Source organism: Mustela nivalis, assembly GCF_964662115.1.
Source record: "Mustela nivalis genome assembly, chromosome: 12".
Taxonomy (NCBI): Eukaryota; Metazoa; Chordata; class Mammalia; order Carnivora; family Mustelidae; genus Mustela; species Mustela nivalis.
Genome location: NC_139031.1, coordinates 48,648,265 through 48,662,115, shown reverse-complemented (window position 1 = coordinate 48,662,115; position 13,851 = coordinate 48,648,265). Strand labels below are relative to the sequence as shown.

The 13,851-nt window shown below is 44.3% G+C and overlaps 1 protein-coding gene across 2 annotated transcripts in view; it reads right to left on the bottom strand.

Annotated features, from left to right (window-relative positions):
* Positions 1-9,621, bottom strand: part of GSDME (gasdermin E) — a 73,506-nt gene extending 63,885 nt beyond the window's left edge. The window contains exon 1 of one of the 2 annotated variants that reach the window (XM_082693732.1): positions 9,380-9,621. The gene's annotated coding sequence lies outside the window, so the exon portion shown is untranslated. The remainder of the gene's footprint in view (positions 1-9,379) is intronic. The other variant, XM_082693731.1, reaches the window with a different exon arrangement.
* Between the last annotated feature and the right edge of the window lie 4,230 nt (positions 9,622-13,851).

The following is a 13,851-nucleotide window of genomic DNA, read 5'->3' as shown; positions in this document are numbered from 1 at the left end:
ACAGCCACTGAATGGGAGAAAATATTTGCAAATGCCCTATCAGATAAAGGGCTAGTAACCAAAATCTATAAAGAACTTATCAAACTCAGCACCCAGAAAGCAAATAATGCATTCAAGAAATGGGCAGAAGAAATGAACAGATATCTCTCCAAAGAAGACATAGAAATGGCCAAAAGGCACAACCCACTTGCTTTAACACAAAGTTCCTCTAGTATATCAGAAAACATTTGTCTTACCTATCACTAGTTCTTCTCTAAAGTGCCTTTTCTTAGATTACTCTGTGGCTACTTAACCCTATTCCTGTATATTAACAATAAGAATAAACATTTAAGGAAGGGATGCTAAAACACAAAAAGTTCCTTATTTATTTGAGAGAGAGTGCTCGTGTGCAAGCGCAGAGGGAGAGGCAGAAGGGGAGGGAAAGGGAGAGCAAATCTGAAGCCGACTGCACACCAAGGACAGAGCCCAATACAGGGCTCAATCCGAGGACGTCAAGGTCATGACCTAAGCCGAAACCAAATGTCAGAAGCTCAACTGACTGAGCCACCCAGGCATCCCTAAAAACTTCCTTTCTGATCAACGTGAACTGTAAAGAAGGAGAATTATGTATGCTCAAAGTCTCAACTCTAATGCATCTCTCACTATACTAAGTTTCTTGCATGTGATGGAGCCCTCATTTGTTTATCAACACACTTACTGTATCATTAATTATCTTTAAGTACCTACTATACACAGGTACTGTATTTAAGGGCTTAGGATACAGATATGAAAAGTTGTCTCTATACAGATAGCCAACAGACACATGAAAAGATGCTCAACATCACTCATCATTAGGAAAATGCAAATCAAAACTATGAGATATCACCTCACACCAGTGAGAATGGCTAGAATCAAAAAGAGAAAAAAACAACAACAAGCGCTGATGAGGATGTGGAGACAAAGGAACCCCCATGCACTGTTGGTAGGAATGTAAATTGGCATAGATTTCATGGAAAAGAGCGTGGAGGTTGCACAAGAAATTAACAAGAGAAATACCGAACAACCCAGTAAACCCACTAGTGGATATTTACCCAAAGAAAACAAAAGACTAATTTGGAAAGATATATGCAACTCTGTGTTTATTGCAGCATTACCTACAATAGCCAAGACATGGAAGCAACCCAGGTATCCACCAACAAAACAGATAAAGACGGGGGCACCTGGGTGGCTCAGTGGATTAAGCCGCTGCCTTCGGCTCAGGTCGTGATCTCAGAGTCCTGGGATCGAGCCCCGCATTGGGCTCTTTGCTCAGCGGGAGCCTGCTTCTCTCTCTCTCTCTGCCTGACTCTCCGCCTACTTGTGATCTCTCTGTCAAATAAATAAATAAAATCTTAAAAAAAAAAAAATAACAGATAAAGACGAAGTGGTATATTTCTGCAGTGGATATTACTTAGCCATAATAATGAATAAAATCTTGCCATTTGCAACAACACGGATGCTAAGTGAAGTCAGGCAAAGACAAATATCATATGAATATAAAGTACGAATTCAAATATTATATGAATATATGGAATAGAAAAAAAAACAAAATAAATGAACAAGCAAAAGCAGAAACAGATAAATACAGAGAACAAACTGATGGTGGCCAGAGAGGTGCGGTAGGAGAATGGGTGAAGGGGAGTAGATAGTGCAGCCTTCCAGTGACGGAATAAATCCCAAGGATGAAAGGTACAGCATAGAGAATATAGTCAACAAATCTGCAATAACCTTGTAGGGTGGAACAGAATAGAAAACCCAGAAACAGACCCACAACTATATGGTCATTTAATCGACAAACCAGTAAACAATATCCAATAGAAAAAAAGACAGCCTCCTCAACAACTGGTGCTGGGAAAACCAGACAACAACATGCAAACAAATGAAACTGGACTACTTCCTTACACCATACACAAAAATAAGTCCAAAATGGATGAAAGACCTAAATGTGAGACTGGAAACCAACAAAATCCTAAACGAGAATAAAGACAGCAACATCTTTGACCTCAGCCACAGAATCTTCTTACTGGACATATCTTCAAAGGCAAGGGAAACAAAAGCAAAAATGAACCACTTGATTTTCATCAAGATAAAAAGCTTCTGTACAGGGGCAGTGGGTGGCTCAGTGGGTTAAAGCCTCTGCCTTTGGCTCAGGTCATGATCCCAGGGTCCTGGGAGCAAGCCCCACAACAGGCTCTCTGCTCAGCAGGGAGCCTGCTTCCCCTCTCTCTCTGCCTGCCTCTCTGCCTACTTGTGATCTCTGTCAAATAAATAAATAAAATCTTTAAAAACAAATCTTCTGCACAGTGAAGGAAACAGTCAACAAAACTAAAAGGCAGCCTGTGGAATGGGAGAAGATATTTGCAAACAGTATATCTGATAAAGGGTTAGTATCCAAAAATCTATAAAGAACTTATTAAACTCAACACCCCCAAAAACAAATGATCCAGTAAAGAAATGGGAAGAAGATATGAATAGACATTTTTCCAAAGAAGACAACCAAACGGCCAACACATGAGAAGCTCAACCTCACTCACCATCAGGGAAATCCAAATTGAAACCATGATGAGACACCATCTCACACCTGTCAGAATAGCTTAACACAGGAAACAGATGTTGGCGACGTTGTGGAGAAAGGAGGGCTCTCTTACAGTGTTGGTAGGGATGCAAGCTGTGGAACAGTATGGAGTCTCCTCAGGAAGTTAAAAATAGAACTACCCTACAATCCAGCAATTGCACTAGTAGGTATTTACCCAAAGGATACAAAAATATAGATTTGAATGGGTACATGAACCCCAGTGTTTATAGCAGCATTGTCAACAATAGCCAAACTATGGAGAGAACCCCAATGTCCACTGACTGAAGAATGGATAAAGAAAAGGTGGTGTGTGTACACACACACACACACACACACACACACACAGGAATATTACTCAGCCATCAAAAAGAATGAAATTTTGCCACTTGCAGCAACATGGATGGAGCTAGAGGGTGTTATGCTAAGTGAAATATGTCAGAGAAAGAAATACCATATGATCTCATTCTTATGTGGAATTTAAGAAACAAAACAGATAACCATATGGAGTGGGGAGGAAGGAAAGAGGGGAACAAACCATAAGAGACTTAAAGATAGAGAACAAACTGAGGGTTGAACAGAGGGCGGTGGGGGGGGGTGGGTTAAATGGGTGGTGGGTATTCAGGAGGACATTTGCTGTGATGAGCACTGGGTGCTGTGTATAAATGATGAATCACTGAATTCTACTCTGAAACCAATACAGTACTATATGTTAACTAAAATTTTAAAAGAAATTAAAAACCAAAAATATTGTGTGTTGACTATACTTCAATAAATATATAAAAAGTAGTCTCTCTTCTTACTGAGTGGCTAGTTGGGTGGCCAGATAGAGAAATAAACAATTGTGTCAATATCTAGCATAAAACCTAAGTTGTTACAAGAAATGAACCAAAAAAGGGGCATCTAAATCCAACTGGTGAGAAGTACAGCGTCAGAGAAATCTTCCTAAAGTAAGCAGTGTCCCAGCTGCATTTTGTGGGCTCAGCAGAAGTAAGCCAGCGGAGGAGCGCTATAGGGGTGCTCCAGCAGAAGTGTAGCAATGACAAAAGCCCAGCACATGCAGGAGGTGGCGGAAGTGTTGGGGAGATCATGCATGGCAAGCTCCAGATGGTCCACAAGACCTCATTTTGTGTTAATATGCCCATTGTCCCTTCTTTGCTTCGAGACTAGTTCTGGAGTGGGGAAGGGCAAAGCACAGGCCTCAGTCCCAGCCCTACAAGCCATGCCTCCCCTGCTGGGGGCCAGGGCAGCAGGAATCTTCAGGGGGAGGGGTTGTATAGAGAGTGATGCAATCAAAGTGGTCACTTAGCATGATGTTCTGGAAGCAAAATAGGAAACCAGCTGGAAGGAAACAAGATTAGACATAGACGACAAATGGTTATACTGAACTATGTCACAGGGCTAAGGATGGAAAAGATGACTGGGTGGTTTCCCCAGAACTCTGGCCAAATGTGAGAGTGGTGTTGGAAGAGACTCCCCAGGATGGTCTACAGGTGTCTCAGGTGTGGGCTGGTGGCTGAGCTACAGATAGGGAATTCAGGAGGAAGCAGACTAGTGGCAGGCAGAAGACAGTACCTGCTGTAAGTGTATCTAGAAGAGCATACAAGTTTTATTTGGCCAAACATGGGGAAAGAAACTGTAATAAAATAAGGTCTTCCCAACGACCTGTGGAAACCATCCCACTTGTCCAAGTGAAAAGCCCCCACAGATTCTTCCTCAGCATCCCACTGGTAACAGATTCTCTCTCTCTCTCTCTCTCTCTTTTTTTTTTTTAAGATTTTATTTATTTATTTGAGAGAGTACAAGCACGGAGAGCAGCAGGAAAGGGAGAAGCAGGCTCCTCACTGAGCGGGAAGCCCAATGCAAGGCTCGATCCCAGGACCCTGGGATCATGACCTGAGCGGAAGGCAGACACTTAACTGACTGAGCCACCTAGGTGCCCCAGAACCTCCTTTTATGGTTTCTGTTCTTTTCGGGGACTACCTGAGAGGGATGTCACTAATTTCCCTTCAGATCAAACAAGCTTCTGAAGAAGTTAGATCAGACTTGCCATTAAAAAAAAACAAAGCCCATCTGTTGTGGGTGGCAAAGGCTAACTAATCCTCCCCAGAGGAATTAGAGAATAAAGAAAGGGAACTCCTAAATTAATTTTTAATTTTTTTCCAATTACCATCAGACACAGACAATTTGCCTTTTTTTTTTTTAAGATTTTATTTATTTATTTGACAGAGATCACAAGTACGCAGCCACCCAGGTGCCCCGACAATTTCCCTTCTTGAGAGGGCAGTTTGCTTTAGGAAGAGTTAACTCGGGTGGCTACCGCTTTACAGGTTTTTAATAGAATCAGGCTTATTTAGGAGCACCTGGGTGGCTCAGTGGGTTAAAGCCTCTGCCTTTGTCTCCTGGTCCTGGGATCAAGCCCCGCATTGGGCTCTCTGCTTGGTGGGGAGCCTGCTTCCTCCTCTCTCTGCCTGCCTCTCTGTCTACTTGTGATCTCTATCAAATAAATAAAATCTTTTTAAAAAGATCAGGCTTAAATAAATAAAATCTTTTTTAAAAAATCAGGCTTATTTAATCAAGGAACTCGGTATATTCCTGTGAAGTTAAAGTTAGAGGTTTCTTTTATATTATGATGTTTGAATACATAATACATTACATGGCTCAAATATCTAAAATGTGTGGAAAAAAAAATACACACTGAGAAATCCCATTCCTACCCAGGTCCCACCTTCCCTTTCCAAGGCTCTCTTCTGCAGGTATATTACCTTGGTGTTTCTTTATACAAATGGAAGTTCAAAGGAGTCTGCACACTCTTCTGCAGGTTACTTTTTGTCATGTAACAACATCCCAGAGATCTTCCCATGTTAGTACCTTCATCTTTGCAGCTGCATAATACTCCACTTTACTTGGCAGTGCCACTGTTTGTCCTATATTGTCATTCCTACATTTTTTATTATAAAAAATGCCACACTAAATGCTTTTGAATATATGTCTTCCTCATAGATGGGTAAGAGAACCTGAAAGAAGATTCCTACAAGAGAGCTAGGGGTGCCCCAATGGCTCAGTTGGTTAAGCAACTGCCTTTGGCTCAGAGCATGCATTGCCAGGTCCTGATATCAAGCCCTGAGTCAGGCTCCTTGCCTAGCAGGGAGTCTGCTTCTCTCTCTCTTTCTCTCCCTCTGCCCCTCCCCATTGCTTGTTCTCTCTCTCTCGCAAATAAAGTCTTAAAAAAAACAAAAGAAAGAAATTCTTAAAAAAGAAAAAAAAAGAGCGAGAGAGAGAGATTGTTAGATCAATGGGTAAATACATCTAGAATTTTAGGGGTTGTACCATTTTTCAGTCTCACTAAAAAGGTATGAAAAATCTCAGCAACAAAGTCTGCTATCAAACTTTTGTGTTTTGTCAGTCTTGTAGGTGAGAAATGGTATCTCTTAGGGTATGTTATTTTAACATAAATCAAGTATCTTTTGTTTAAAGATTTTTGTTGTTGTTGTTTAAAGATTTTCTATTTCTTTTGTTTAACTGTTTTTGTCCTTGGTCCATTTTCTTTTGGTTTTGTCTTTATTCCTAGGAACTTTTGATAAAGAGATCAGCTCAAATATAGGCTAGAAATTTAATACAACAGTGTATCATGTGGCATTGGAAGACAGTAAGTCACCATACCATTCTCAACGACCTAAAGTAATTGTCGAGCCGGGAAAGATTAAATAATATACCAAGGGCCAACTAAAGGGTCTAGAACCCAATTTGCCTGACACAGACAAGCACAAGAAAATCTCAGTTAACAGTAAGTCAGACATCAGATACAAATTTCCAATGTGTTCCAATCTGGAAGTAGACACAAATGACCTCATGAGAGATCTAGCTCCAACTGCTTATGGCCTTAAAAAAAAAAAAAAAAAAAAAAAATCCCTTGCATTTCACAGCTGTATCACAGATCTCCACTCTCACACGTGGCCTTAAGAATCCCATTAGCTTGGTGGGGTTAAACAGGCGATGGGGATTAAGGAGCACACTCACCGTGATGAGCACCGGGTGTTGCATGAAAGTGCTGATCACTAAACAGTACACCTGAAACTGATATTACCCTGGCTCTTAACCCACCTACGTGGGTTTGGTCGTTTGAAGCAATTAGAACTCGAAGCAATTAGAACTCAGGAGGTCAAAGGAAATAAGGTGAAGATATGTAAGTTTATGTCAGACTCCTGGACAACAGATCTCAAAGGAAGAGACTAAGAAAGCAAGACAATGCCAAGTCAGAAAAGCACACAGCCAACTGGGGCCACTCAGGAACCCTAAAAACAGGTGCCAAGGTGAAGACTGTGTAAGAATATACTATACTTAGTATCCATTCTTAATGGTTCTGCCTGACAGAATTAGCAAATCCTTGAGTTGTGAAGAACTCAGTTGTTCCTCACACCCAATTCAGGATTCTTCTCTGCAGCAGCTCTGGTGGGTCACTGGTCCTCTACTTGACTAGTTCTGGGCAAGAAACCTCAACATCAAAATACACTAAAGAGAAACAACTGTATGGTATGTGCAGTGTGCCAGACACTGGGCTAAATTCCTATTACCCATTTCCTCATTTAATCTGCACAACAACCGTGAGTAGGCATTTTACAGATGTGGAAGTTTGAAGATGTTAAGTAAGTTGCCCAAATCACGAGAGGGGGATAAAAAAAAAACCAGCCCGACACCCACAAGCTGGCCCAGTACTATCAGCTAACCTTAGTGTTGCTAGGCAATGGCCCAGCATTCTCCTGGTGAACACGAACAATGTCTCAGAACAGCAACATCAGGCAAGGCCACTCTGCCGTCATGATAAATTAAGACAAAAACAAGACCCCTCATAATCTCATCTGACCTCAGACAAATATGAACATTGTCCAAATCACAAAAACAACCAGACATCCCCTCCCCCTCCACACACACACACAACCACCATCATCACCACCAGTCCTGGCTAGTGAGTGACTGCTGCTTCTTGGTCAACCACAGCTTTCACCTCACTGCAGCCTTCCTTTGAAGATACTCAAATAGAATTCTCCCCCTTCCAGACAGCATCCAATCCTGAGCAAAGTCCTGTTTCCTTTAACTCTCCCCATAACCACCAAGCTAAATGCTGTAACTTCTTTCTAACACTGACTTACTGAGACGCCCCATGGTGTGAGGTCTCCCTTGCCACAACAAGCAACAAATCCAACTTTTCCAACTCTACATGCATTTCCGGAGGTCTCTGGAGGGCACTGCTGTTATGCAGAGAATTAGAGTGAAGGTTCCAATGGAGGTCCACCTGCCTCCAAAACCTAAGCCCTTGGCCACACAACTTTGCAGATTTCTCAGTCAGCTTTTTAAAATTTGGGCTGCATATGATTCATTTCATAAAATAAGAAGGTATGCTCAATAGGATAGACTTCAGTTTTAGTGGAAGTGAAAATCACTTCCATGGAACACGGTTATGGGACACATGTCCTCACTACGCAGGGAAATGAGATGTTGCTGTACTTGCCTCAAAGTTAACCACTTCAGCACATTTTGAATTGTTTTTAATTTTCTAAATAACAACGTGAAGTTTAGTCTATTAAATTAAAACAGAGGTGTCATCCTTTTATATCTTCCATGCTCGAAGCCCAGTCAGTGCCTGAGCTCATTTTTATAATAAGACAAATTAAAGACAAGCTACTCCGTTACTTCTTTCTAAAATAAAAATCAGTATGTGAAATTAAAAAAAAAAAAAAATGATGGTCACAAGACAGGCTGAGCTTGAGAAAGGAGTTAGCATAAAGCGACAAAGTCTTTGGGAAGTGAGGTGGATAAGGGGAGGGACAGGGTTTCAGAATAGAGAACCTGCTGATCCCCTTGAGGGATGAAACAGACCAAAAAGAAAAACACTTCTGGAAAATCCAAAACTTTGACTCCAAGCAGGCGATCTATGGGGACAGTAGTTGGGAGCCTGGGCCCTATTTCTCAGATCTCTCTAACAGCCCGGGTTCCACTTCTCGCAGCTGTTCTCCTTTATAGGAAGAGCGCGTTGGTGATTTCGACAAATATCAAGTTACATTTCCTCAGCTGGATCTCCGGCCTCACATCACTTCTTTCATTCCACACTCTGTCTGCCCCCCTGAGAGCTACGATGCCGAGACATCCGTTCCTCCCCTCAAATCACTCTTTTGAACGCAGCCGGCGCTCCGCCAGGGATGTTTTGAAACATTCTACAACACACGCCTGTGCAGGAGCCGCCCCTCTCCGCTCGCTCTTCGACGCAGATACGAAGTGGGTCCCCGGGGGTCCGCACCTCCAGGCCTAAGGGAGCCACACGAGCAGCTGTGATGTCATCCCGCCCCCTGCCGATGACCCCCAGGGGGCTTGGCATTCTCCGCAGGCGTGGGGCCCAATTTTAGGCGATTGAGGGAACCGTTCCAGCCCAGAGACCCAACTCCCGTGGGCGCCGGCCTCTCCTTCCCGCACGCACGCCCCGCACGCCGGGAAAGCCTTTGCACAGCCCGGGGGAACCGGGAGGACAAAGAACGCCAGAGGGGTGGAGAACAGGGGGCGACAGAAGGTACTGGCCCTCGCGACAGCCCGAGAAGGAAGTGGCCGCGGGGAAGGGGGAAAGGGTAAGGGAAGGGGTGGCGGGGAGAGGGGCACGCGATGGGGCCAGCTGGCCGGGCGGCCGACCGACTCGTCTCCCTTCCGCGGGGGACGGCGGGGAGGGGGGTCTGGGAGAGAGAACGGGGCTCCCCGGGGTGGGCCGCCCGCCCAGGCGCGAGCCGGAGCCGCAGCACTCACCTGCCCGCGCCGTCGCCGCCGCGTCCCCGCAACCGCGCACTCGGCGCCCCGCGCCGGCCTACGGTTTTGAGCCCCGCGGGGCGGGCTGGGGGCGGGGGCTCGGCGGGAGGGGGCGGGCCGGAGGGACCTTTGCTCGGCGGCCGCCCCCTGCGCCGCGGCCCGCCAGCAGGACGGGACCGGGTGCCGGGTCCAGCACAGCCGAGGCGGGGCGGGTGCGGCCGAGGCGGGGCGGGGTCCGCGGGCGGCGTCCCGGAGCCGGCGGGTCCCCTCTCTTTCGGTGACTCCGCCCACCCGGGTCGCTGACACCCCGGGGCTGGGCTTTGGCCAAAGTCCCCGCGCGCTTTTCGGGATCCGAGGCCTGGGGCGCACCGGGGACATGCCGGGGCCTCATCAGAGAAGTGGGCTCGGCCTCCCTCCCCGAGGCCTCCTCTCCCGCCCTCAGTACTGCCGGGCCCAGTCATCGAGAGTTGGGTGCCCCCTGGCACCGCGGCTTCATCGTTCCACCGGGCAAGTCTGAGGCTGCTCGAACCTGTGGGAGCCCCTGATGCCCGGGCCTGGGAGTGTCCGGATTGGTGGTGTGACCGCGCCCACACTAGTCCTGGCATTATTAATAATTCATGCAACTATATTCTAAGCTCCTCGAGGGCAGCGCCCGGCACCCCTCACTAGGTGCTTAGTTAATGAGTGAATCTGAGCGCAGTTGGTGCTGACTGACTTAAACACTCTATCCCTTCAGTCGGTATTTATAGCTCATCTTTTCTGAGCAGCACTCTGCTAAGCTGAGAACAATGAACGAGAAAAAATAAAATTCTGTCCTTGGCGAACTTGCATTCAGGAATGTTGAGTTTTGTTGCTACCTTCCACGGGGCAGGGAAAGAGGCAGGGCTTGGGCCGGGATTTGGGGGGGAGGGGGATGTTCTAAGTCTATCCCTCAAAGTTACCCCACTCTTGTATTTGTCTCAGGAAAGCCCTTCCTGACTATTCCCATTAAAAATACTGCCAGTCCATCAATCTGCTGGAACACTTCCCTAGTTCCTTGCCTGCTTTATTTTTCTCCTTTGCACCGACCACCATCTGAGAGACTATACACGTCGCACTTACTTCATGTATTTTTCTCTTTCTTAGAATGTCAGTTCCACGAGGGTAAGGACTTATATCTGTTTTGTTCACTATACCCAGCACCTAGCATAGTAGCTGATGCATGATAGATCATAAATAATTGTTAAATTAAGTAATGCATCCTCCTGTTTGTTTTTCCAACTAAACCGTGGGGTCTTACTCATCTGTGCAACCATTAGTGGTGGCTGAATAAGTGAATACATAGAAATGGTTGCCGGGGGTGGGGGGGGGGGTGTCCTCTGTCTTGCCAAACTAATAGGTATTAGAACACAAAAAGAATCACATTGCTGGCTTTTGAAAGAGAATTTTCATCCATGCTATCACTTCTCTGGGTTCATAAAATTGTATAGTGATGATTCTGACTTGTTATCAGACCTAGGCCCTTAACCTTAAGAACATCTTTATAAACAGCATGTTCACAAAGTCCCCGCCAACAAGCCCCAGCCCAGTCTAGATAGGTTAACGCTTCTAACTGAGAGTGCTTGAGCTTTCTGTTGCAATGGTTACTTAGCGACTTCAAATTCTTTCCCTCTTTTTCTCCCATCCACTGCATTTCAGTTAAATGTCTGAGAATAGTAATAATATTAGCTACTGATATTTATATAGCACTCTCTAGTTACTATCACAAAGCATGGTTCTGAGTTCATTACATGCATCGACTGACTCATTTAAATCCTCACAGCAACTGAGTAGGGGTCTAAGTTATGAATGAGTATATGGAGGCACAGGCCAGGAGCTTACAAAGCAGGGAAGTAACAAAGCTAGAGTGTAAACAGGTCATCTGACACCATCTGAGATACAACTGACATACGACATTGTGTATATTAAAGATATACAACACATTGATTTGATATACTTTCATATTGATGAAATTCATTAATGGGGTGAATGATATAAATGAACACATTAACGAACCAGCCCTGCATGGCTGCCATAACTACTTCTAGATCTTTGGGAGTCACTTTTGGAGACACCTGGACTCTTATAGATGGATAGGTACTGTGGAAGAGAAAGAACACACACCACCTTTGGATCAGACAAATTTGGGGCAAATCCAGCCTACCACTTACCAACTGAGTGGCGTTAAGCAAATTTTCAACTTCCTAGTTTAAAAAGTTACCTATAGTGTTGTCATGATATTAAAAGAGAAAATGTATGAAAAGCACTCAGCACATAGTAGACCATCAGTAAAAGTTAGTTTCCTTTTGTTTATTAATTACTTTCTAGTTAATGTCACTTTTAAGTTGAGGCTAAAATTTTTCACCTATGTACAATTTTGTCTTCCAGAGGAACATAGCTACTAACATAAATTAACATAAAATTTGGCGCACATTGATATATATTTTTAAACCGATTTATCTCCCTGAATCCCAAAAGTGTTTTAACTGGAGACCTAATGCCAAAGCGTATTACCAATTACTGCTTTAAAATAAAAACCTTTATGGAGGGTTAAATACGGCTCAGAATGAACAGCCTATTTTGGGGGAGGTGGGGCTCAACCATCTCTTGTTCAATTGCAAGGTGTAGATATAGACAGGAGAAAACTAAAATTTACTTGGTGGCCAGCAAATGACCCACAAAAATTATCAACATTTATATCCTCAATGCAAATATTAATGGGGACAAATAAAGAAATGGAGTAATTTGGGGGTGCCTAGGTGACTCAGTCAGTTAAGTGTCTGCCTTTGGCTCAGCTCCTGATCTCAGGGGTCCTGCTCAGCAGAGAATCTGCTTCTCCCTCTCCCCCTACTTGTACAGTCTGTCTGTCTCTCTCAAATAAGTAAAATATCTTTTAAAAAATAATTTGTTGGGGCGCCTGGGTGGCTCAGTGGGTTAAGCCGCTGCCTTCGGCTCAGGTCATGATCTCAGGGTCCTGGGATCGAGTCCCGCATTGGGCTCTCTGCTCAGCAGGGAGCCTGCTTCCCTCTCTCTCTCTCTGCCTGCCTCTCCATCTACTTGTGATTTCTCTCTGTCAAATAAATAAATAAAATCTTTTAAAAAAAATAAAAAATAATTTGTTGTTCAAATTATAATTTACTACATGACAAACTACCTAAAACTTAATGACATCTCAGGATTTTGCAGGTCAGAATTTTGGGCAGGGCTCAGCTGAATGATTTCCTCAGTTCCATGTGGCCCTGACTGGGATCATGCAGGAGAATTTAGATTGTGAAGGACCTAGTCTGGAGGGTCCAGGATGTCTTTACCCACACGTCTAATGCCTTGGCAGGGATGGCTAGAAGGCAGCACTCAGCTGGGATTATCAAGCAGACCCCCAACACGTGGCCTCTTTATTACAGTGGTCTTGGGGAAATCAGACTTCTTACATGGAGGCTCATGTCTCCAAAAGTGAGTGTTCCAGGAACCAAGGCAGAAATTATGTTCTATGACTTAACCCCTGAAGACCTGGCAAGCAACTTCCACAACATTCCATAGCTGAAACCAGTCCAGATTCATGGAGAGAATTATACTCTACCTTTCAGTGGGAGAAAATGCAAAGAACTTCCAGACACCTTCGATCTCTCACACTTGTTTTTCCAAAAGAGAATGGCATTAAATAAAGTCAGTAAAAACTCCTATATTTTTGTCCATTATTCATGTGGAAACATATATCATTGTCAGCATTAAGGAGATTTGCAGTGAAGACCAGGAGTCATCTACCTGATGTCAGGTTTATAGAACCTTTGAAGAACAGTGCAATTCAGAGTTGCACATTCTTTTTTTGCCCCCTTCTCATTGTTTTAAAAGTCTGTCCAGCATCTAAGTTAGCTATATCCAGCACAGAGAAAGACAAAGTCCATACCTCCAAAATTTGTTAATTTAACAAATATTTGTTGGGGCGCCTGGGTGGCTCAGTGGGTTAAGCCGCTGCCTTCGGCTCGGGTCATGATCCCAGGGTCCTGAGATCGAGTCCCGCATCGGGCTCTCTGCTCAGCGGGGAGCCTGCTTCCCTCTCTCTCTGCCTGCCTCTCCATCTACTTGTGATTTCTCTCTGTCAAAATAAATAAATGAATAAAATCTTTAGAAAAAAAAAAAAACAAATATTTGTTAAGGATGTCCTGTATGCCAAGCCCTATCTCAGATACTGGGGCTATAAAAGTGAGAGAGGGACATGAAGTTCATGCCCTTATAGAGTCTGGGAGTATATCTGGAAAGGCAGACAGATAAACAATGCAGATATAGGGTGAGAAGTTCAATGATCAGGTGCATGGCTAGTTTTGGCTAGACCATCGAATGCAGCAGAGAAGGAAAGGTATCCGGGTCAAGTAAAGTCAAGTAGGGAAAGCTAAACAAATAAACCCCCAAATGATAATGCCTCTAACATAATAGCAGCTTATTTTTTTCTCCACAAA